This window comes from Helianthus annuus, chromosome 17 (genome assembly GCF_002127325.2).
Source record: "Helianthus annuus cultivar XRQ/B chromosome 17, HanXRQr2.0-SUNRISE, whole genome shotgun sequence".
NCBI classification, from domain to species: Eukaryota; Viridiplantae; Streptophyta; class Magnoliopsida; order Asterales; family Asteraceae; genus Helianthus; species Helianthus annuus.
In genome coordinates, this window is record NC_035449.2 from 66,674,501 (window position 1) to 66,684,775 (window position 10,275).

A 10,275-nucleotide genomic window follows, 5' to 3' on the forward strand; every position below is an offset into this window, starting at 1 on the left:
AATGAAATGTGGTAATTAGATTGCGAAAAATAATTATTTAGTGAAATATTTAACGGATTGATTCTTTGAGAAATAATTGAGGTTTAATTGTTCAACGAAAAAATTAACAGGATTAGGGTATTAATTATTTAATTATTAAATAGTATTAGTTTTACATTAATCTAATAAATATCAAATTAAAAGATAGATTTTGGAGTTAATTGTTAGTTCAAAGGTATAGAGGCACTATAATCTAGTGAGGAGCTAGGTGTAATTAGTATTTATATAAATACTAGGTTATCACCCGGGACTACTTCTTGGGCTCGAGAATTTAATTTTAAATAATCGTAAGTGTATAATTAAAATAAATCTAAATAATATCGGAACCAACTCACAAATTCATAATATAATCATACAAATAAAAGAATCCAGAACCAAAATCAAGGAAATCAAGAACCACATCCAGAATCCTCGAGAGCTTTCGCCAGAGCTAACCCTATATCTATGTTTGCACACCCTTCAACGATGTCGAAAAGAAATAAAAGTTAACACAGATTGATTACATTAACAATAAAAATCAAAGAAGGAATGAACTTTACAACATACCTTTGATTATAACTGATGACATACAACTTTATAAATAATCTAAATATAAATGAAATTACATAGTACATTAAATAAAGATGAAGAATAAAAATATAAATAATAAAAAGATAAAGAGGAGACAGGTGAAACAAACCTTGGATCCTACTATATAACCACCACATGAACCAGATGTTTTTATGAATATTCCCATCATGATATCCACACCCGAAAGCTCACACACACCTCTACTTGTTTTCCCAAATGCATTGTTACTATGCACCTTATTCAAATCAATGTATGCCTGTAGAATATAGATTCAGTAAACCATAATGCAAAGACGACAAATAAATTTAAGTGTAACCACTTATGTCATAAAAGTTTAATATTAAAACAACACAAGTATAACAAATAATACTTGTAGTCAGCTATTTAATATATTCATAAATCCTAATAACCTTCAAATCACAGTAACAACAAATATCTTAAAACCCCTAAAATCAATGAAAAAAACAAAACACGACAAACATAATTTCTTACCTGTTGTTGACAAAATCCAATAATGAGGATTGTGTGTAGTCCGTTTATATGCAATAATCAAATCTATCGTCTAAAATCCAATGTTCATATTCAAACAAACAAATTACTATACAATCTAGCAGACTACTATAATGAATTAAAAAACATACAAAATCCAGGAAAAATAAAGATAACAATGAAGACATACCTGAATAATGAAGATGGTAAAATTAGAAGGGACATAGAGAGGAAAGTCTGAGGATTGCAAGGGCTATAAATGGTCCATATTTGCCAAAATCCATGGAAGGAGATCTTCAAGCTTCAATAAAGCACAATCCATTCAAGGTTTGTAAATCAGAAAAGAAAACAACATAATCGTTAACAGCATTGAAAAGAAAAAAACTTACAAGTTGAAGATTCATACCGAAAAATGAAAACTGGAACCAAGAATCAATGATTAACATTAGATTATGCTCATGCTTGATGATTGTTGATGCGAGTACGGATTTTGGTGATGAACAACTGATTCCTTCTTTGTGAAATGGAGTGAAACTGCGACATCAAAATTAGGGTTTCCTAAAATCTACAAAAAACAGTTAACCAAACCCCTAAAATATTCAACTTTATTTTAATAAAAAATAGAAAACTAACATGATCAACAATCAGATTCAAGTTGGTTGAAGGAATCATATCTATGATTGAGAGGAATCATATCTATGATTGAGAGGAATCATACCTATAATCAAAATCGGTTATCAAAAAGTGAAATCAACATAGATACAACCCCTATTATCTAAACAGATTTGGGTACCTGATTATTGAACTGTTTGATGAGAATATGATTGACCCAGAAGAGCGATATGAAGGAGGCTAGGGTTTAGAAAGAAACGTTCTTTGATTTAGGTCTGAATAGTGGTGTTGAATAAAACGAATGAAAGATTTACGATGCTTAGAACATTTATATACCCGGGTCAAAAATCCGAGTATGGTAAAACACGCACTATCCATTAAGAAACAACTATTACCCATGGTTCTGGAGCCAAAACACAAGATTTAGAAGCCCTCATTGAGTGCCACATCAGCCCACGTTATTTTCATTTATATATATACTAGGGTAACTCCCGCGTTAAACGCGGCTTCAACAAAAAACTGATTATTATTCTTAAATATTAGTATTCAATGTTATTCTTAAATATTTCCAATTGAGGATGATTGAATGTTAGTCTACAAAAACTTTTTTAGAAGAAAGGAGAATCTTACAAATGGGCATGTTCATGGGTTGGGCTTGTTAATCTTGGTCCGGTTCACATCCCACAAAAAGGCTTAGTGGTGCAAACAGAATGTCGAAGATAGTATGGATGCCACTTTTTTTAGATGGGTTTGGTGTTAAAGACATTAATTATGTTGTTCGGTGGCGTAACACAAATCTTTTTTTTTATAGTTCAAAAACCTAAATGACATAACAAAAACTAAAGTAAAATAAGAAATGGGTATATGTACTTTGATCTTTGTAAGTGCATTTTCGGACTGAGGATTACAATAACATCGCTAGTGTTGGTTTAATCAGGCTTTATCACAAACACACAAAAACCTCACAGATAACTTTGAAGACTCGATAATCTAATTCAATACCAAAACAAGAGTTTAAATAGGGAACATAATAACTGAAATAAAAAAAACTGACTTCCTACTTACTAGGCAGAACATGACCACGTAAACAATAAATAAAGACTAGATAAAAAACTTAATGACTCACGACTTCAGCTCCATAACTTCACTACTTTAAACCCACGTTCCAGACTAAAAAACACGTGCTTTGAATTCATTCAACACCCTCCCTGGATTCAAAGCTCCACAACTCCAAGTCTAGCCCTCAAGTAGCTAAACTGTTCCTTTCCCAAAGCCTTGGTAAACATGTCAGCAACCTGTTCTTCAGTAGTGCAGAATCTAAGCTCCACTTGCTCGTCTTCAACAAGGTTCCTGATGTAGTGAAACCTGATGTCGATATGCTTACTCCGACTGTGATAACCCTGATTTTTTGTTAAGAAAATCGCTGACTTACTGTCACACCATATTACAGTAGGTCCCTTCTGATCGTATCCCAACTCCAATAAAAGCTTTCTTAACCACACTCCTTGACAAGCAGCTGAATTAGCAGCAATATATTCAGCTTCACATGTAGACAAGGCTACGACAGGCTGTTTCTTTGAGCTCCAGGAGATTGCACTTGACCCAATTGAAAACATGTAGGCTGATACACTCTTTCGGTCTTCATACGAGCTTGCCCAGTCGCTATCAGTAAAACCTTCAAGTTTAACAGTTTTAGTTCTTCCATACCAGAGACCATGACCAACAGTACCTGCAATATACCTCAAAATTCTTTTTGCTGCACCAAGATGAATTGCTGTTGGCTTCTGCATGAACCGAGAAATGAGACTCACAGAAAACAAGATATCAGGTCTAGTGTGGGTGAGATAAATGAGCCCACCCACAAGACTTCTAAATTGTTTTTCATTCACCAGCTTGCTGCCATCTTCAACTCGAAACTTGTCATTTACGTTCATTGGAGTCGGAACCCTTTTGCACTCGCTCATTCCAAACTTTTCAAGCAAACTTTTTGCATACTTCTTTTGACATATAAACAGCCCATCTTTTTTCTTCTCAACTTCTAAACCAAGAAAGTATTGTAACTCCCCCACATCAGTCATCTCAAACTCGCTGATCATCTTTGCCTTGAATTCACTTATTAACTCCAGAGATGAACTTGTAAAAACTATATCGTCAACATACAGACAGATAATTATAAGATCATTACCTTGAGTCTTCTTTATGTAAAGAGTGGGTTCATTTTTGGATCTTTTGTAACCATGATCTTGAAAGTATGCATCAATCCTACTGTACCAAGCCCTAGGGGCTTGCTTCAGCCCGTACAAGGCTTTATGCAGTTTAAAAACTTTGTCTTCTTCTCCCTGAATCTCAAAACCAGGAGGTTGAGATACATAAACGTCTTCATGAAGAGGCCCATTCAAAAAAGCTGACTTGACATCAAATTGGTGCAATTTCCACCCCTGTTGTGCAGCTAAAGAGAACACTAACCTGATTGTTTCGAACCGGGCGACTGGAGAAAACGTTTCTTCGAAGTCGATCCCATGCTCTTGAGTATACCCCTTGGCAACGAGTCTTGCCTTATACCGGTTTATCTTTCCATCAGGCCCCACTTTGGTCCTATACACCCACTTAAGACCAATCACGTTTTTATCACTTGGAAGTTTTGTGAGAGACCAGGTATGGTGTCGCTCCAATGCCATCAGTTCATCTTTCATTGCATTTAACCATTCAGTATACTTAACTGCTTCTGTAAACGACTCCGGTTCAACCAGCGATAATGCAAGCTGACAGGTTTCAACATCATCAAGTATTGGAGAAGTACAATCATAAAGATCAGCAATAGATCGCATCTTAGGCGAACCTTCTTCTGAACTACTTGACCCAATTTCTTCACTAGAACTGCCATTAGAATTGTGAGTTGACTGCTGCTGATTTTCAGCAGCTTCTAAGCCATTGTTAGCTGGTTCCTCTTCATGGTTATCACCATCTTGAAGGACAACAGATTGCTCACTGTTAGGAACATCACTATTCCAAGTTGCGTGTTCATCAAACACCACATCTCGGCATGTTGTGATGATGTTCTTCTCTGGATTATACAATCTGTACGCTTTAGAGTGAGCACAATAGCCAACAAAAATGCACTTGTTGGATTTTGTGTCAAGTTTCTTCCTTTGCTGAGATGGTTTTAGACCGTACACGACACATCCAAACACCCGCAAATGGCTCACGGACGGCTTGTAGCCATGCCATGCTTCGAATGGTACCTTGCCTTCAACTGCCTTAGTAGGAGATAGATTGAGTAAATACACAGCTGTAGCTACGGCTTCTCCCCAGAACTGTTTACTCAGACCCTTTGCTTTCAACATACAGCGAGCCATCTCAACAATAGTCCTATTCTTCCTTTCGGCCACCCCGTTTTGCTCCGGGGTGTAAGGTGCAGTGAGTTCACGATGTATACCTTGTTGTTCACAGAAGACAGTAAATTCACTAGAACAAAATTCCCCTCCCCGATCCGTGCGGAGAGTTTTAAGTAATTTCCCAGATTCCCTTTCAACCCTTGCCTTAAAAAACTTAAATTTTTCAAAACTTTCTGATTTCTTTTTTAAGAAATACACCCAGCTCATGCGAGTATAATCGTCAATTAGCAGAAAAAAGTAGCGGTTACCTCCAAGTGATGGAGTAGGCATTGGCCCACACAAGTCTGCATGGATGAGTTGGAGCGGCTGACTTGATCTCCATGCATGAGTTGGAAAAGATCGCCTAACTTGTTTCCCATAAATACATCCTTCACATAATGCAAGAGACCTAATGCGAGGCAGCCCTGCTACAAGATCCTTGTCACTCAGTGTTCGAAGGCTGTTCTCATTCAGATGACCATATCTTTGGTGCCAAAGAGACGGGTCATCTGGTATGATTGCAGCCAAGGAAGTTGCATGGGGTTGAGTGACATTGAAAGGAAAAACATTATTAGCACTCATCATAACTTTGCACATCCGTTCACCTGTTCTTTTGTTTGTTACAGTACATGCATCTCCATCAAACACAAGCCTGTAACCTGCCCTCATCATCTGACCAACACTTAACAAGTTATACCCTAGGGCAGGAGCGAATTGAACATCAGACAAAGATTTGGTAACCCCAGGTGACACCTCAAGTTTAACACTCCCTTCTCCTTCCACTTGAATGCTTTTCCCATTGCCCATCTTAACTGAAACCTTCTTTGTTTCATCTAATCTCTGAAACAACTCCTGCTGCCCAGTCATATGATTGGAACACCCACTGTCTAGATACCACACTTTGCTTACTTGGCTTCTACCTCGTCCTTCAGCCATCAAGACTTTGCTATCCCCTTCATCCAAACTCTCATCATCTTTCATGACCATGAAGAGCTGATTCTCTTCTTCCTCCACACTTTCATTATTCAGAACTGCATGAGCCTGCGGCTCAGCCCAGCAATCAGCCTTCACATGCCCGTAACGGTTACAATTGTAGCATTGAATACTACTTCTGCCTCTACCGAACGATCTGCCACGTCCACGTCCACGACCTCGAAAGGTTCCTCTTCCTCTACCCCGGATTGGCATATGCGTTTCATCGGCCTCAGCCGGAAACGCCTGTTCCTCTTTAACAACATCATTGGACCTGTTAACCCTAGTCTCATGAGATTGCAACGACCCCATGAGTTGATCAAAAGAAAGAGTTGCCAGGTCCTTTGATTCTTCAATTGCTGTAACGACATGGTCCCATTTGGATGGCAGACTTCGCAGCACTTTTTCAACTATCACTTGATCAGTTACTTCCTCACCATAAGCACGTTTGTTGTTCACAATCTGCATAACCCTAGACAGAAAATCAGAAATTGCCTCGTTGTCTTTCATCTGCAGTGTTTCAAATTCTCTACGCAACCCTTGTAACTTCACAGTGAGAACCTTTGAATCTCCCTGAAACTCCGTTTGAAGAAGAGTCCAGGCCTGTTTTGCGGTTGTTGCAGCAGCAATTCGAGAAAACACACTATCGTGAACCCCCTGCTGGATGAGAGCCAGTGCTCTCGCATCTTCCTTCCTATTTTTCTTCAACTTAGTCTGATCGTTGTCTTCAGCAGAAAAACCCTGACTCACAAACTCCCAGAGATCTTTTGATCGAAGAAGTGTCTTCATGCGAATGCTCCAGAACTCATAGCCTTCACCCTTGAAGACAGGAGTGACAGGTTGTTGAGTTGAATCAGATGAAGCACCAGCCATGATGACGATGAATCTTGAGCGTAGCTCTGATACCAGATGTTGGTTTAATCAGGCTTTATCACAAACACACAAAAACCTCACAGATAACTTTGAAGACTCGATAATCTAATTCAATACCAAAACAAGAGTTTAAATAGGGAACATAATAACTGAAATAAAAAAAACTGACTTCCTACTTACTAGGCAGAACATGACCACGTAAACAATAAATAAAGACTAGATAAAAAACTTAATGACTCACGACTTCAGCTCCATAACTTCACTACTTTAAACCCACGTTCCAGACTAAAAAACACGTGCTTTGAATTCATTCAACAGCTAGGACGAACCTGGGCTGCATGGGCCATGGCACCATAAGTAGTAAAACTGCACAACCAATTATAGCAGATTCTGAATAAGTCAATGAGTAAGGTAGAATAGTCAACCCGTGTGCAGCCATCCCTCCCATACTGTACATATACACTGGCTTTCCGGCAAACATAATACATTTAAACCACCATAAGACATTATATAATAAGTCATTGACCAAAATGAATGATAATATTAATAAAAAGCAGAAAATGTTAATAAAAACAGTTAATAGTAAATACATCAACTATCATGTAAAACACTTGTTTTCAATTATAAAAGTTAGACTTCAAGAAGTACCATCGAAGATAACTTAGTTTCTAAAACCTTTGTCGTTTCTTCTTCTAGCCTTCTCTAACTTCCTTCCATTGGATCGCACACTGAGGGACACCGAGCGCTTTTCCAAAGTGCTTCACTGCCTCACGCGAATTCTTTGGACCTCGCTGTAGAATCTGCAGCTACCATGTGTTCAAAAATCATCGGGCGTTTGCATGGGCTTAAGTCAATATAAAACAAATCCGCATGATACCGTGTTTTTTCCAAGTGAATCTCTAAGAGCCAATTCATCAAATGTCAAACATTCACCGCCGGCCTTCTCAAACCTTGCCCGAGCAGTCATCGTTTAGTGGAGCTCCAGAAAAAAGTAATCTCATAAACTTACCAAGTATTTAAGCGCCACATGTTGCGGCGGCGTAGAAACTTAAGTAACTTGATTGCGACTTGTTTTATTGTACGACAACCAAAATTCAAATCGGTGTCTCAGATGCGATTTGGTTTATTATACAAGGCATAAACAAAAAAACAAAATTAAAATAAAAGTCACATATAAACTATAAACTATGATACAAATGTCTGTCATAAAAAAAACAATATAAATCGTTCTCCAGCCTCTACTATTGACAACAAAAAAAAAACTACCTTCTCTAATCCAATTTACCACAACATAAAGTGCTCTAATCTAAATATCTAACACAACCAATACACAATATACGAATTAGGAATAAGATACCTTCAAAACAACTTCCATCGCGTCCGATATATGTCCATATTTGCTTTTATAAAGCAGTCAAGTTGATTCCGGTAGATATAAGCTTCCAGACTGCAAAAGAAAAAAACATTAAAAAGATAATATATAATCAGTTAAATATAAATTTAGCTATCTCAGAACCCAACATCAATGACTTCTTATCAAGAGTTAGTGTCATCTTCTTTTGTTTCAAAAATTGCCATCAAACTTGTTTTATTTAGTTTAATGACTGAGAAAGTGACCAGGCTCACCACGTGAACCGCCATGGTTGCGGAATTCATGAACAAACTGACCATGCTCACCACACTGATAACATTTCAGGTGATCACCACTACCATGACCACCCGATCACCACCACGCCCACCACCATCTCCTTTTGAGCTGTGAAAGAGATCTACACGCCACATGTTTTTCCCTATACATATTGAGATACACTTGTGATATTATTTGTTTAACATGAGTGATGAAAATATATAAAAACACAAAGCCGCAATCAATAAAATGAAAATTGAAATCACAATAAAAATTCAACATAAAACTGTAAGAGAAACCCAACGATATAACCCAACATGGTGATCATACATTGGTACATCTACATAAACAATGAACATACTCTCCGAGGCCCGAATAGCATCTAGCGCAACCATGTGATCGTCAAACTCAACAAATGCATAACCAGGTGTCCTATGCAATTCTTTCTATATATTAGGTACCTTATGGGAGTAAGAGGCCCTTTGATGGGTGCATGTCCTATGTGTTATAAAACAAATATCAAAAGAAATTACTATCCAAATAAGAAAACCAACAAAATAAGAATTCAAATGCAATTGTAGTTGTACCGACTGCAATTATTGACCTTGACTAAACAAAAGTGATGATGGAGCTTGATTAAACAAACTCAATTCATGATCTTCATAAACTAAGGTTTCAAAATGAGGATCGAATATTTTTATTTACAATTGCACACATATAAGGAGAGTAATTAACCTATACAGGGAAAGAGATCTTTATCTAGATCGGTGGTGTTTTGAACTTGAGCTACGATGGTTGTGGCATATGGCGTATTTTGGTTCGGATACATAATAAATCAGACACAACAGAAAAACATGGATAGTATATAAGTCAAAATTAGGCTTGTTTAGTTTGAGAAACGAAGCTAACCGTGAAAGAGACACCGGATACTAAGATATGTGTATTGCAAGATAATTCTTAGATATGACACGATGGCGAAATGCCCCAGTCTTCCTAAAGAAAACAAATTTAGGGTTAGGGAATTGAAAAAAAAAAAGCAAATTCCCACACTTAATCAACTGCCGGTGGGTAGAACCAAGACTCATTTTAGCCAGGAGCTTACTTTCACTACTTATTAGTACCTCGGCATACGACTGCATTAGCAGCTGAGAGGCCTAGTGGATGTAATCCCATTCAGATCGTCTATTCAGTTGAATGAGTTCCATCTTCTAGTGTGACCTTATATGCGTATAATTCAAAACATCACTTAAAAATGAAAACATGTGAGTCAAGTGCGTTGACTCTGGCCACCCGATCTTCAAAAATGTTGTTTTTCCTAAGAAGAGCCATTAACGTCGGTTATGCCTCACCAAACCCTAAATCTTTTAAACCCGCACACCTGAAACAATGAAAACATCAGGTCTGATATCCAATTTCAACAGGAAAGTGATAGGTGCTACCATTTCAGTTTCTGATATTACTATCTGATTTTCTTTCAAATAGTAAATTAAACGATCAAATCGCTTCTCCAGATCATCTAATTTTTCATCTTTCTTACACAGAAAACATTCGAATCGGATACTCCAAACATTTTTGTGCAAACCTTGATAATGACTACTGAAATATCCTCGATACCAATCATTTAACCTTTCAAGATCATTGTTTTCCTTTTCATCAAAGACCGTTTCCATCTTTTAAACTGTCCCGACAATTCTTACACAAATAAGGTTCGAGCGAAAT

General features: G+C 37.3%; 1 long non-coding RNA gene across 4 annotated transcripts; it reads right to left on the bottom strand.

Moving 5' to 3' along the window:
- Positions 1 to 537: 537 nt before the first annotated feature.
- Positions 538 to 1,996, bottom strand: LOC118489314. Of its 4 annotated transcripts, none has more exons than XR_004887223.1 (5): positions 1,892 to 1,991; positions 1,732 to 1,794; positions 1,505 to 1,632; positions 1,289 to 1,399; positions 538 to 1,171 (listed from the first exon to the last, which is right to left on the bottom strand). It is a non-coding gene; the product is annotated as an uncharacterized LOC118489314 (long non-coding RNA). The 4 variants fall into 4 exon arrangements; XR_004887220.1 differs by having other exon boundaries at positions 1,488 to 1,632; XR_004887221.1 differs by lacking the exon at positions 1,732 to 1,794 and having other exon boundaries at positions 1,488 to 1,663; positions 1,892 to 1,996.
- Positions 1,997 to 10,275: the final 8,279 nt, after the last annotated feature.